The following is a 14,671-nucleotide window of genomic DNA, read 5'->3' on the forward strand; positions in this document are numbered from 1 at the left end:
ATTAAGATTGTTATAGTTATAGAAATTGAATCAAATTTTGAATATGAGTATTACCTTGAATTAGAAAGATAACCTACTATAAATAACAAAGATTTCTTGAGATTGGATAATCATTTGAAATGGATTTGAAAGGTTGGAAGTAAGCTAGTAAACTTGAAAGTGTTCTTGATGTGTTCTTGAGTTGTTGTTTTGTAAGTTGGTTTATGTATGGATTTATGAGCTAGATTGATGTAGATTCTGATGAAGATGATGAAGAACACTTAGAACATCAAGAGAGAATTTGAGAGAGATGCGTTTGATGCAGAAAAGTTGGAATGAAAATGTGTTTGTGGTGGGTGAAAGAAAACGTGAATATGGAGTCAAGATATAGGCTCCATTAGTTTGATTTTTAGTGTAATCATTCATGCTAGTTGCCAAATGATGGTTTCCACATGTTTGATGACTCATTAAGGCTGCTAAGGAGCTGATCATTGAGTGTATATATGATAATGTTAAAAACAAACATATATTTCATAGCATTATCCTTCAAGAAAGACAAGCTTTTAGTTGCAATTGTTCTATTTACAAGTAATATTCATTTAAATAATAAAAGGTGGAGACAAAAGACAGATTCGACGATTTGAAGACATAAATGACCAAAAAGCTCAAATGCACAAGATACAATTTAAGTGGTTCAAATTATTGATGAGAAACGTCTAAAAATGACAAGAGTACAAGCCGCAAAGCACAAAGTACAAGATATTAAATCGTACGAAAAGGCGTTCGAAAATCCGGAACCAAGACATGAACCAACTATCAACGTGCGACTCAACGGAGCTAAAATTACAAGTCAACTATACACAAGAATATAATATTATATATAATTAATTATATATATATTATATATTATTTTAATCAAAGCAGCCCACGTTTAATTCACTTGGATGAGCTGGAAACAAGAGCTCCGTGATTGCGAAGCCAGAAGCCTCAAAACCATCGCGATCGCGGAGCAGCCCTGTCACAATTTGGCCTAAAAAAGCTCGCGCATTCTGCCGAATCCTTCACCCCTTTTTCTTTCTTTCTATATACGTAAAATATATATATATATAATTTTAATTTTAATTTAAGTTTAATAATAATAAGGTTATGGTAGCGAATGTTTTAAATTTGTAAGTCAAAACTCTGTCCGTGTAACACTACGCGATTAATACTCATTGTAAGTTATGTTCAACCTTTTTAAATTAATGTCTCGTAGCTAAGTTATTATTATGTTTATTTAAGCCGAAGTAATCATGATGTTGGACTAAATATTAAGACGGGTTTATAGGGCTTTGGACCATAATTGGGGTTTGGACAAAAGACCGACACTTGTGGAAAATAGACTATGGGCTATTAATGGACTTTATATTAATTAAATGATATCTCGTTGATTTAATATAGAGATTTATAATTTGACGTATTTATATTTAACCACATACGCTTAACTGGGTACGGTGGGCGGGATATCTATAAATACTGATAATTGTTCATTTGACTGGACACGGGGATGAATTAATAGTCACTGGACTCATTAAAACAGGGGTTGATTACATTCAATGGTAATTGGTGAAATTGTTAACAAAGTATTAAAACCTTGGATTACATGCAGTCGATAACCTGGTGTATTCATTAAACAAAGTATTAAGACCTTGTTACAGTTCGAATCCCCAATTAGTTGGAATATTTGACTTCGGGTATAAGGTTAATTTGGCGAAAACTCTCGCACTTTATAATTATGACCGATGGACTATTATGGATAAAACCAGATGGACATATCAAATAATCTAGGACAAAGGACAATTAACCCATGGTAACAAATTAAAATCAACACGTCAAACATCATGATTACGGAAGTTTAAATAAGCATAATTCCTTTAATTTAATCCCATCGTACTTTTATTTACCGTCATTTTATTTATCGCACTTTAAATTATAGCACTTTTAATTATCGCACTTTTATTTATCGTCATTTACTTAACGCTTTAAATTAAGTTATATTTATATTTAATATTTTCATTTGGTTTTAATTGTGACTTAAGACATAAAATCGACAAACCGGTCACTAAACGGTAAAATCCCCCTTTTATAATAATAATAATACTACTTATATATATATATATATATATATATATATATATATATATATATATATATATATATATATATATACAAATATAGTGTTTAAAAATATAGCGTTAAACTCAGCTGTATCCCTGTGGAACGAACCGGACTTACTAAAAACTACACTACTCTACGATTAGGTACACTGCCTATAAGTTTTGTAGCAAGGTTTAGGTATATCCATTCAATAAATAAATAAATAACTTGTGTAAAATTATATCGTATTTAATAGTATTTCGTAGTAAAATATAATCTATTTCGTACTACACCTCGCTCACATCATAGTATTTTTGGCGCCGCTGCCGGGGAACTCATCAATGCCGAAGCGAAACGCTATATATATATATATATAAAGATTTATTAAGTTTTAATCTATTTTTGTAAAAATATATTTTTATATAAGTTTTAAATATATAAAATAGAAAAATAATATATATATATATATATATATATATATATATATATATATATATATATATATATATATATATATATATATAAAAGTTATATTTTTAATATTTAGTTTATAAAATTATTTCTAATTCAATTGTTTAAAATTTAAGTTTTATTTAAATTACATAACATTTTCTATTAAAAAAAATATCGAACCAGTTTGAGCCTGCATCAGATTCTGAGCCTGCACATCTCCACGATCGCGGAATAATAAAATCAAAAGTCTACGCGATCGCGTAGCCTGCTCCGACAGGTCTGATCCTTAATCTGCACAAATTAGGGTTTAATTTAAATTTAATTATTATTATTAAACCTAATTAGGGTTTTTAGTTAATTAATACATATTTATTTCTAGTTTTAATTTATATTTTGTAATTTAAGTTTATTTAGTTTTATTAATTTATAAATTAATAATTTTATAAAATAATAATATAAAAATAATATTTTTATAAAAATAAGTAATTTTATCATTTTTTGTATCTTTTTATAAATTGTATATTTTTAATTGTATAATTTGTAATTTGCATATTTTTCGTTCGTAATTAGTTTTAAACTTAGTTTTTGCCGTAGTTATTTTATATTCCTAGATTTTTAGGCTTTGCCGTAAAATCCCTTAAGTGCTTTTTCTTTAGGTTAAGATTTAGGTGCTTTAGAATTTTACGACGTCGCTTATCGCTTTAATAGTTAATAGATTTTAGTGCCTAATTAAGTTATTTCCGTTTTGGATATAGAATTCTTTTTAAGCTTTAATTCATTTAGACGCAACTTTTAATATTTAGTTTTTAGACTTTTAAGTTTCGACGCTTTCCTTCCAACGTTTATTATTTTTCGACTGTTTGTTTTTCGACTTTTTTTTCTCGACGCGCTCTTTCTTTCTCATTTCTATGCTCTAGTTTTTAGGACATAGAATTTTCTATATTCTCTTTAAATTTCAACGAAAAATTATTTTAAGCAGTTAAATTGATAGACATCCAAAATTTTCTGGTTCGTAGTAATAGTTGGATTTGTTAGTGGCGAGTTGTGGGCTTTCGATTTAAAGGGTCTTGGCTACCTGCTGCATCTATTGGCTATTCGAAACATGGGCAAAATCAGAAAAGTCTATTAATTTGATAACTTTAATAATTTTTATCTTTATAACTAATAGGATATTCAGTGAATGCACCGAGCAAAACGTTCACCACCTTTCATACGTTCACCAACTGTAACTCGATCAAGACATCTAGCCAATATTGTCGCCGTTGATTTTTCTTTAGAATCATCATCTAGTCGACCGAGTACTCCAATTCAAATTTTCGATAATCCATTTTTTGAACCCGACCTCACAATTGAGAACCCGGAGGATATTCAGGGACAATTCAGAGATCCTGAACCACTAATTATTCCTCCTGAACCATAAATTACTCAACCAGAGATTGTCGAGAAAAAAACCATTAAATCAGAATCCTCTAGTGATTCAGATTTAACAATTTCAATCATGGAAAATCAGGAACCTCTAAGTATGGAAGACTGAATGAGAGCTACACGCACTGGCCAAGGTCACGCAATTACTCAACCAGACATTAATGCGCCATATTATGAAATCAAAGGACAAATCCTACACATGGTAACTAATCAATGCCAATTTAGTGGTACGCCGAAGGAAGATCCAAACGAACATCTTCGTAATTTTAATAGGATCTGTACTCTATTTAAAATCAGAGAAGTTGAGGATGAACAGATCTATCTCATGTTATTTCCCTGGACTTTAAAGGGAGAAGCCAAAGATTGGTTAGAATCGTTACCTGAAGGGGCGATTGATACATGGGATGTTTTAGTTGAGAAATTTCTTAAAAGATTCTTTCCGGCATCTAAAGCCGTGAGACTTCAAGGAGAAATTGTTACGTTCACACAAAAGCCAAATGAAACTTTATATGAAGCGTGGACAAGATTTGGAAAGTTGTTGAGAGGATGTCCTCAACATGGTTTAGACACTTATCAAATAGTACAAATATTCTACTAAGGATGCGACATTACTACACAAAAAGACATCGACATAGCAGCTGGTGGTTCCATTATGAAGAAAACCGCAACTGAAGCTTACAAAATTTTTGATAACACAGCCTCCCACTCACATGAGTGGCATCAAGAAAAAGACATCGTTAGATCATTTAAAGCGGTTAGAGCCGATTCTAGCCATGACTTTGATTCCATTTCCGCAAAGTTAGATGCTTTCAAAAGACGAATGAAAAAGATGACTAAAGATATTCACGCAATACGAATTAGTTGTGAGCAGTGTGGAGGACCACATTTGACAAAAGATTGTCTCAGTATTGAACAAACAATGGAACAAAGAGAAAATGTTTCATATATGAACCAAAGGCCTGAAAATAATTATCAAAATAATTATCAACCGCCAAGACCAAACTACAATCAAAATCAGAATTATAACCAAAATGTTCCATACAACAACCAACAAGGTCCTAGCAATCAACAAGTATCTAATAATACTTACAATTAGCAAAGACCTATTTTTCCAAATAAATCACCACAAACCGATGATTAAAAGCCAAATTTAGAAGATATGATCTCAAAGCTAGTTGAATCTCAAACTCAGTTTTTCACATCTCATAAACAAACGAATGAACAAAATGCTCAAGCATTTAGAAATCAACAAGCTTCAATTCAAAATCTGAAACAAGAAGTAAGTAACCTAGCGAGGTTAATTAGAGAGAGAAAACCGGGGAGTCTAACTAGCGATACAAATGCTAACCCCGAGAATGAAATAGCTAAAGCCATTACCACAAGAAGTGGTATTACACTTAAACCACCTGAAATACCTGTAATTTCTGATGACTATATTCCTACTACACAGGAACCACAATCTGAGCAAGATAAAGAAAAAGAACCGGTAGTTGAAAAGGTTAATGAAGATAACACAGTTAAGGAAAAGCCTTATGTTAAACCATACCAACCACCACTTTCTTACCCGAGTAAAATGAGAAAAGAAAGACTTGAAGCCGAGCAATCCAAATTCTTGGATATGTTTAAACAAATAAATGTCAATCTTCCTTTCATTGATGTGATTTCAGGAATGCCAAGATATGCTAAATTCCTGAAAGATCTAATCACAAATAGAAAGAAAATGGAAGAACTCTCGGCTGTTACAATGAATGCTAATTGTTTTGCAGTGCTGTATAATAAGCTTCCAGAAAAATTATCAGATCCAGGAAGTTTCACAATTCCATGTTTTCTGGATAGTCTTAGTTCAATAGAAGCATTGGCAGACTTAGGTGCTAGTATAAATTTAATGCCGTATTCATTATACGCTAAACTAGACCTTGGAGAATTGAAACCAACACGAATAAGCATACAACTAGCCGATCGATCATTAAAATATCCTAGAGGGATAATGGAGAACATGCTAGTTAAAGTTGGTACTTTAATATTTCCAGTAGACTTTGTTATTCTGGACATGGAAGAAGATTCTCGAGTTCCTCTTATATTAGGAAGACCATTCTTAAACATGGCTAAAGCAACAATAGACGTGTTCGGTAAGAAACTGACCCTAAGTATTGAGGACGAGAGTGTTACTTTTTCTGTTGATAGAGCCATGCAACAACCACAATCTTCAGATGATACATGTTATTATGTTCAAACTATAGATTCACATGCAGAATTGTTACAAGAATTTCCAGAATTACAAGGAACATGAGAATGCTCTTTAGGAGAAGGAACTGAACCAATTGATGAAGCTTAAATGTTAGCTACACTTATGGCTAATGAATACGAACCAACAACAGAAGAACTTCAAATGCTAAAAGAGGAAGACAGATATCGATACAAATCATCGATAGAAGAACCACCGATATTAGAGTTAAAGCCACTTCCAACCCATTTGGAATACGCTTATTTACATGGTGAATCTGAATTACCTGTAATAATATCGTATTCTCTTACGAAAAATGAAAAATCTCAACTCATTTCTGTGCTAAAAGCACATAAACCAGGTATTGCATGGAAGATTCATGACATTAAAGGTATAAGTCCTTCGTATTGCACACATAAAATACTTATGGAAGAAGGTCATAAAACATATGTGCAACACCAACAAAGACTAAATCCTAATATGTAAGATGTTGTTAAGAAAGAAATAATTAAACTGCTCGATGCAGGTTTAATTTATCCAATCTCTGATAGTCCATGGGTAAGCCCAGTTCAATGCGTGCCTAAGAAGGATGGCATGACTGTCATCACAAATGGAAAAAGATGAACTTATTCCCACTAGGACTGTAACAGGATGGCGTGTTTGTATTGATTATAGAAAATTAAATGACGCCACTAGAAAAGATCACTTTCCTTTACCTTTCATTGATAAAATGTTGGAAAGGTTAGCTGGGAACAGTTACTATTGTTTTCTTGACGGTTTCTCCGGATACTTTCAAATTTTAATCGCACCCGAGGACCAAGAGAAAACCACCTTCACGTGCCCTTATGGTACTTTTGCTTACAAACGCATGCCATTTGGACTTTGCAACGCCCCTGCAACCTTTCAAAGGTGCATGATGACGATTTTTCACGACATGATAGAAGAATGCATGGAAGTTTTCATGAATGACTTTTCAGTCTTCGGTGATACTTTTGAAACATGTCTAGTTAATCTTGAACGAATGCTTATTAGATGCGAACAATCAAATCTAGTTCTTAATTGGGAGAAATGCTATTTCATTGTTAAAGAAGGCATCGTTCTTGGTCATAAAATTTCAAGTGAAGGAATTGAAGTGGATAGAGCTAAAGTAGATGTAATTGCTAAACTTCCACATCCCACCAATGTTAGAGGAGTTAGGAGTTTTCTAGGGCATGCCAGTTTTTACAGAAGGTTCATAAAAGATTTTTATAAAATTGTCACTCCTATGAATAAACTCCTAGAGAAAGATGCTTCATTCATCTTTTCGGATGAATGCATCAAATCTTTTAATATTCTTAAAGAAAAACTCACTAATGCGCCGATCATGATAACTCCAAATTGGAATCTACCATTTGAACTCATGTGCGATGCAAGTGATTTTGCAATGGGAACCGTTTTAGGTCAAAGAATTGAAAAACTATTTCAACCTATCTATTACACTAGTAAGACGTTACAAGGAGCACAAACGAATTATACAACTACTGAAAAAGAACTCCTTGCTATTGTCTTTGCTTTTGACAAATTTTGTTTATATCTCGTTCTAGCTAAAACGATGGTCTATACTGATCATTCTGCTCTTAGATACCTATTTTTGAAACAAGATGCCAAATCATGATTAATCCATTGGATCTTACTCTTACAAGAGTTCGATATTGAAATCCGAGACAAAAAGAGAGCAGAAAATCTCGCAGCTGATCATCTTTCTCGTCTTGAAAATCCTGAATTAGAAGTTCGAAATGAATCGGCTATACAAGATAACTTTCTTGATGAATATCTATTGAAGATCGATTATAATGAAATTCCATGGTTTGCAGACTATGCAAACTACTTAGTATGTGGATTCCTTGAAAAAGGGTTGTCGTACCAAAAACGAAAGAAATTCTTTAGTGATATAAAACACTATTTTTGGGAAGATCTACATTTGTTTAAAAGTTTTCCCGATGGAATAATACGTCGATGCGTATTCGAAGAGGAAAATAGTCAAATCTTAAACCATTGTCACACAGGGCCAACATGAGGGCATTATGGGACTCAACTCACAGCAAGAAAAGTTTATGATGCTGGATTGTATTGGCCTACAATTTTCAAAGACGCATACCTTCTTTGTAAATCCTGTGATGCTTGTCAAAGGGCCGAAAAAATAAGTCAACGTGATGAAATGCCACAAAATGTCATTCAAGTATGTGAATTATTTGACGTTTGGGGTATCGAATTTATGGGTCCATTTCCAAAATCTCATAATAATCTCTATATTCTCGAAGCCATTGATTATGTATCTAAATAGGCGGAAGCACAAGCTCTCCCAACTAACGATGCACGAGTTGTAGTCAACTTCTTAAAACATCTTTTTGCAAAGTTCAGAACACCGAAAGCTTTAATAAGTGATCGGGGTACTCATTTCTGTAATAATCAACTTAAGAAAGTTCTCAAAAGATATGGAGTAACTCATAAAATCTCAACCGCTTATCATCCACAAATAAGTGAACAAGTTGAAAATACTAACCGAGCATTAAAACGTATTCTAGAGAAAACTGTAGGGTCGAATCCGAAAAAATGGTCCATGAAATTGGAGGATGCACTCTGGGCTTTTAGAACAGCCTACAAAACTCCAATTGGCACCACACCTTTTAAACTCATTTACGAAAAAGCATGTCACCTTCCAGTAGAAATTGAGCACAAAGCATTTTGGGCTTTGAAGACGTGTAATCTTGATTTACATGAAGCCGGACGTCTACGATTAAGTCAACTAAATGAATTAGAAGAATTAAGACACGATGCATATGAAAATTCGTTAATATATAAGGAAAGAAGGAAGAAATGGCATGATAAAAGAATCAGAAGTTTAAAAGAATTCAAGGAAGGAGACCGAGTTCTTCTTTTCAATTCACGATTCAAGCTATTTCCTGGAAAATTGAAATCAAGATGGTCTGAACCATTTATAGTCAAAAGAGTTTTCCCATATGGAACAATAGAGTTGATAAATTCAAATGGGATTGAATTTAAAGTTAATGGTCACAGAGTTAAACATTACATACATGGTCCGATGGAAGTTGACAATGAAGTTAATCACAATTTCACCACCACAGCCACCTAAGTGTGGGGAGATTCAAATGTTCTAAGAAATAATATAATGATGTCTAGAGTTAGATTTTCTGTTTTCATATAGTTCTTGAAAATGGAATCCGAATGGTCTTTCCCTACCAGACCCTAAAAAACTAGTCTTCTCCCTCCATTCTGAATTTTTGTGTTTTTAGGTTTTACGAGATGAAGAATTCCTTTGATCTGAACCATGGTCTACTACTACACGCTATGATTACTAAACGTAATAATAACATCTTCCCGAGTGAGCTGGTATCATTCATAAGAGGAAAAATGGACGAAGTAAGAAAAGAACTCAGGAACAATCATAATAAGATACGTTTTGGTAAAGGAAAATCAAAATCCGCAACAAAAAGAAGAGCACGACACCTTGAAAGATGTCATAAATGCGGAAAATGGTCACACGAAGGGAAATGTTCGAACAATCAAACATATTCCAATACCGAGTTCGTTACTTTATGCAGAGAAGGAACGTTCATATGTTTAGAAGAAAAGTTATTAAAAAATCGAGGTTACGCTTATGTAACAATGGAAACCCAAATCGAACGACTCTCCTATGAGTCGACTAAAGCAGGTTTCTGAGAATTCTATCTCACAGGTAAGTATGTATAGTTTTTATTTTTTTTCTTTTAACCTTTTGATAATAAACGCTGAATCGTTCGCTATAAAGTATTAAATTGATATTCAATAAAATTAGGTATAATAAACCGAAATTATTGATATCATACAAAAATTTAATACATCAATGAAAAATTTACCGTTTATTCATAATGTATAAAAATCTTTAATCAATCAATTCAAAATATTTCAGAAATTCGTCAGGAGTAAAATTAGGTAATATAGCCGAAATTACTTTACCCAAAAGAGGGACGTATATTTTTATTAATATTTGATTGATTAAAGTGGGATAAAATACTAAAAAGATTTTTATTGTTTTCTAAATTAATATATCTCTATATTATTTATAAATGTAAGTTTGTAAACTAATGTATATAAATACCAATAATATTTATATGAAATTTTATGCATTTTAAATTTAAGTTTGGTGTGAATTTAAAAACAAAAATTTACTTTACTTCATTAAGTTAAAAATTTGATTTCTAAAATTCATCATGAGTTGAAGACTAGGTCGTTGAACCGAAATTGCTTTACCCGAGGGCGGAACGAGAAATTTTGTTATCATTATTTTTAATTTTATTGATCTAAAGTATGCAAAAACATTAAAAAAAACCCAAAAATCTTTGCTTTTAAAACAATCGCTTTGAAATGACAAATTTTAAAATTTTGTAGAGGGACGAACTAGGTGAACGTACCGAAACGACCTCAACCCAAAGAAAGGAACAAATTTTAAAAATTAATCCATTAATTGTTTTATTAATAAAGGTTTTATATATAAAAAAAATGCATGAACGAGGTTATTTTGATATGAATGCCATTTGAAACTTGTTTAAATACTAATAACGATTATTTTGACATATTATTTGAGTAAAATGCTTATGAACTTTGTATGCATTTTCATATATGCTTATTTGAAAATTTGTAGAATTGATAAAAATATGAAAATGAGTATAAGTTTAATATGGATTAAACATGTTATTGTAATTGTTTTAAATTGTTATTTTGCTAACACTAATGCACTTTTGGATGCACAAATTTTTTTTGTTTAATGTGTTTCGCAGAATGAACGAGGTGAATCTTCATCCGCGCCACAAAACTTTAATACTTATAATGAAGATGACAAGGATCAAGATTTCAGTGAACAATACAAACAAAATCAACCACACCCTTTTATCCCATTGTCATGAGCAGTTGAAGCAAATCTACACCCGAACTTAGTTTTTGATAGATTTTGGACAGAGTATCCAAAATTCCAGCGGAACTTAAACATTCTGCAACCTAAGAATATTGAAGTGCCCAGGGTAATAGATTGGGCACCGTTAGAAACAGTGGGATTGGCCGAGCCAATAAAAGAATTACTTACACAAAGGTATGGTAATTCTACTTTCAATAATTGGGTTAGTCTATTCACTATACGTAGACCTGTGTATAAGGAATGGTGCGTTGAGTTATTAAGTACTATTGAACTAAATGATGAAGTAACTGGTTTAACAGATAAAAGTTTTATTAGATTCTTATTAGGAGGTATAATGCACCGTATGTCTTTATTAGATATGGCTGAAGCTTTGTGTATTTATACGTCTGAAGAACTATTAATTGATTATTTTAGACAGTTGATAAGTAATGGTAGAAGGGTTGATCAGGATTTTGATATGAATGAGTTGTGGAGTAGAATGACTAGCCATAATCGTTTTCGTGGGGGTCACTATTCTTATACTGATATAGATAGAGCTGAGCTCAGGGTAATCCATAGATTCATTTCCAACTCTATTACACAAAGGGGTAAAAATAAAGATAAAGTGAATGAAAATGATTTATTTTATCTAATGTGTATTAGAGACCCACAGAGCTTTGTAAATATTCCTTATTGTGTGGGTTATTATTTGTCAGAAATGATAAAGGGAATGCGAAACAATAGTATTATAGTGGGTGGTATTTTTGTGACTTTAATTGCTGAGTATCTCAGTGTGGATAGTACTTGGGGAAGGGAATTAGTACAAGAACCCATTCCTCATGATCAGATTGATATACGAGTATATGCTGGTGTAAAGGTTTTATTGAAAAGAAATAACATTACACTGCCATATCAAGGGAGGCATCCACAAGAAGAGCATAATCAAAATCAAGGTAATGAAGGTGGAGGAAATCAGATGACAGAAATGCAAATTTTTATGGCCCAACATGAGTATGAAATGGCTAGACAACGAGCATTTCAGGATTGGCAGTATCATCAAAACCAAATCATAAGTTATTGTGCATACATAAATACAAACTACATTCCTACTCAAATGGCCATATTTCCTCCATGAACTATACAGACCCGACCACCGTTCCCTACATATTACCCAGCTCAGGCATTCTACAACACTTATGGCTATGAATGAGATCCTTACTGGAACTATCCTCATCAACCGTAGTTTTATTTTATTCCTATTTTGAAGTTTGTAATCTGTAATGTTATTACTCTTTAATACTTATTGTGATACTGTAATAATTTTTATAGTTTTCTAACTTTAATTTTTTTTAATAATTTTTGAATGTGGGGTAATATACCAAACTTCAAAAATATGTATATATGTACGTTTGTAGTTTATCTTATGTACAAAACAAGGTAAAACAGCGCATTCTCAAAGACTGGCATTAAGTTCAGCAAAAGCTACTAATTTTGACGACAAGATGAAAAACAAATGTGATGTATCAACAGACAGAATGAACAAATGAAGTGCACCATTTATCATTCAAAACATACAACAATATGTTTGGAAACTTTGGTAAAATTTTAATCATTTTTCTACGCTAATCACCCTCAATAATTTAAATTGTTACTGATTTCTTGCAAATGAGGGCTTTGCAAGATCTTAAGTGTGGGAAGGGATTAAATTCTTTCGGTTTAAACATTTAATTGATACACTTAGTTTAATTGTCAAATTTTGTGAAAATTTGAAAAATTTTCAACTAAATGAATTCAAAATCATGTTTATACATATTTATGAACGATAAAACTTGATATTAATACCAAAATTATTGTTATCTCGAAAAGGACATAAATTGAGAAACAATCCAAAATGCTAGAATTCATTTAAAAACGGAATAGAGGAGAATAAAAAGGCAAAGAAAGAAAGAAATAAAAGCTAAGTGTGGGAAGAATTTACCAAGTTCTTTAAAACATATATCACATATTTTTGTACAAGATTATTACATGTACTTTTGTTTTGAACAATATTAATCAATTTTACCCAATTTACTGTAATATATTTGAAAGAAAGATGGATCTACACGATGAATCAATTCCATCATTAAAAGGAAGTAAAGTCTTCCAAAAAAGACACACGCTTCTTGATTTAGGTCAGGAAGTTGTCGTCCAGACCAGCTGTAGGTTGACGAAAAATCTAGAAAAGTCATCACTAAAATCAGTAGGAAATCCACGGACCTCAGCATCAAACAGGGTCGCCATGTGGTCAGACTTATCCTAACCATGAGAGGATCTGTCTCGTAAAATAGGAAGGGTGCCGTGAAAATTAGCTTGATAAGACTAATGAATCAGACCCCCAGAAAGGATAATCTCCTTAAAGATCAAAAAACAGCTTTTAAGCCTGATATTACTCAATACTTGAGATTGACCTTAAAGATTGAGAATTACAAACTCATGGAATTCGATGATATCTAAACTCAAGCTTGAACGAGAAAATATTTTGATCAAATTACAAACCGATTTGTTTTCTGAAAACCTATTTTCAATGCGCTCATTACCATTGAACGTAAAATCCTGAGAATTCACCGGAATTCATTAGGTCAGCTGAACTAAATCGGGTGTCAACCGTAAGAACAGTGGTTGCATAGCATGGTCGAAGACAGGACCTTGTGCCAGACCGAAAAATTATAGGGTGATCTTTGCTATTTCTCCTACAAAGGATAGTAATTGCATCCAACACGTTGTGGACCATAATCAAAAGAATGTCATTAGACATTGCCTTAACAGTTTCTTGTTCATCGCTTTCCTTTACAACCGGACGGTAGTTTACCGAAAGGTAATATACGGAACAAGTAAACTGGATGTGTGCTTTCTGATACAAGGTTAGCAAGTGGGTGACACAAAACCGCAAGTTTTGAGCTAAAATTTTAAGATCTAAAACCCACAAAACCCACAAAAATATTTTGCAACACCGGTGAAGGGTTATTCCGGAAAACTTATCTAGGGTAAAAGCTAGAATAAATTTTCAAAAGATCAAATGTTTTCAAAAAGATCCAATTTCTTAAAGGATCTAAATTTTTATAGTCATGTGGGACTGTAAACCACAACGTTACTATCATTGTTCATACTGCCGTATCAAAATCACTAATGTACAAAGTGTGAAGAATAAAGAAGTGATTCAAGTATGTTTTTATATTCAAGTTCTATATTGCTTGAGGACAAGCAACGCTCAAGTGTGGGAATATTTGATAATGTTAAAAACAAACATATATTTCATAGCATTATCCTTCAAGAAAGACAAGCTTTTAGTTGCAATTGTTCTATTTACAAGTAATATTCGTTTAAATAATAAAAGGTGAAGACAAAAGAGAGATTCGTCGATTTGAAGACGCAAATGACCAAAAAGCTCAAATGTACAAGATACAATTCAAGTGGTTCAAATTATTGATGAGAAACGTCTAAAAATGACAAGAGTACAAGCCGCAAAACGCAAAGTACAAGATATT

General features: G+C 32.3%; 1 non-coding gene across 1 annotated transcript; it reads right to left on the reverse strand.

Moving 5' to 3' along the window:
- Nucleotides 1-4,450: 4,450 nt before the first annotated feature.
- LOC139886973 (small nucleolar RNA R71) lies at nt 4,451-4,557 on the reverse strand. The gene has a single exon (XR_011772829.1). It is a non-coding gene; the product is annotated as a small nucleolar RNA R71 (small nucleolar RNA).
- Nucleotides 4,558-14,671: the final 10,114 nt, after the last annotated feature.

Source organism: Rutidosis leptorrhynchoides, chromosome 1 (genome assembly GCF_046630445.1).
Source record: "Rutidosis leptorrhynchoides isolate AG116_Rl617_1_P2 chromosome 1, CSIRO_AGI_Rlap_v1, whole genome shotgun sequence".
In the NCBI taxonomy this organism is placed as follows: Eukaryota; Viridiplantae; Streptophyta; class Magnoliopsida; order Asterales; family Asteraceae; genus Rutidosis; species Rutidosis leptorrhynchoides.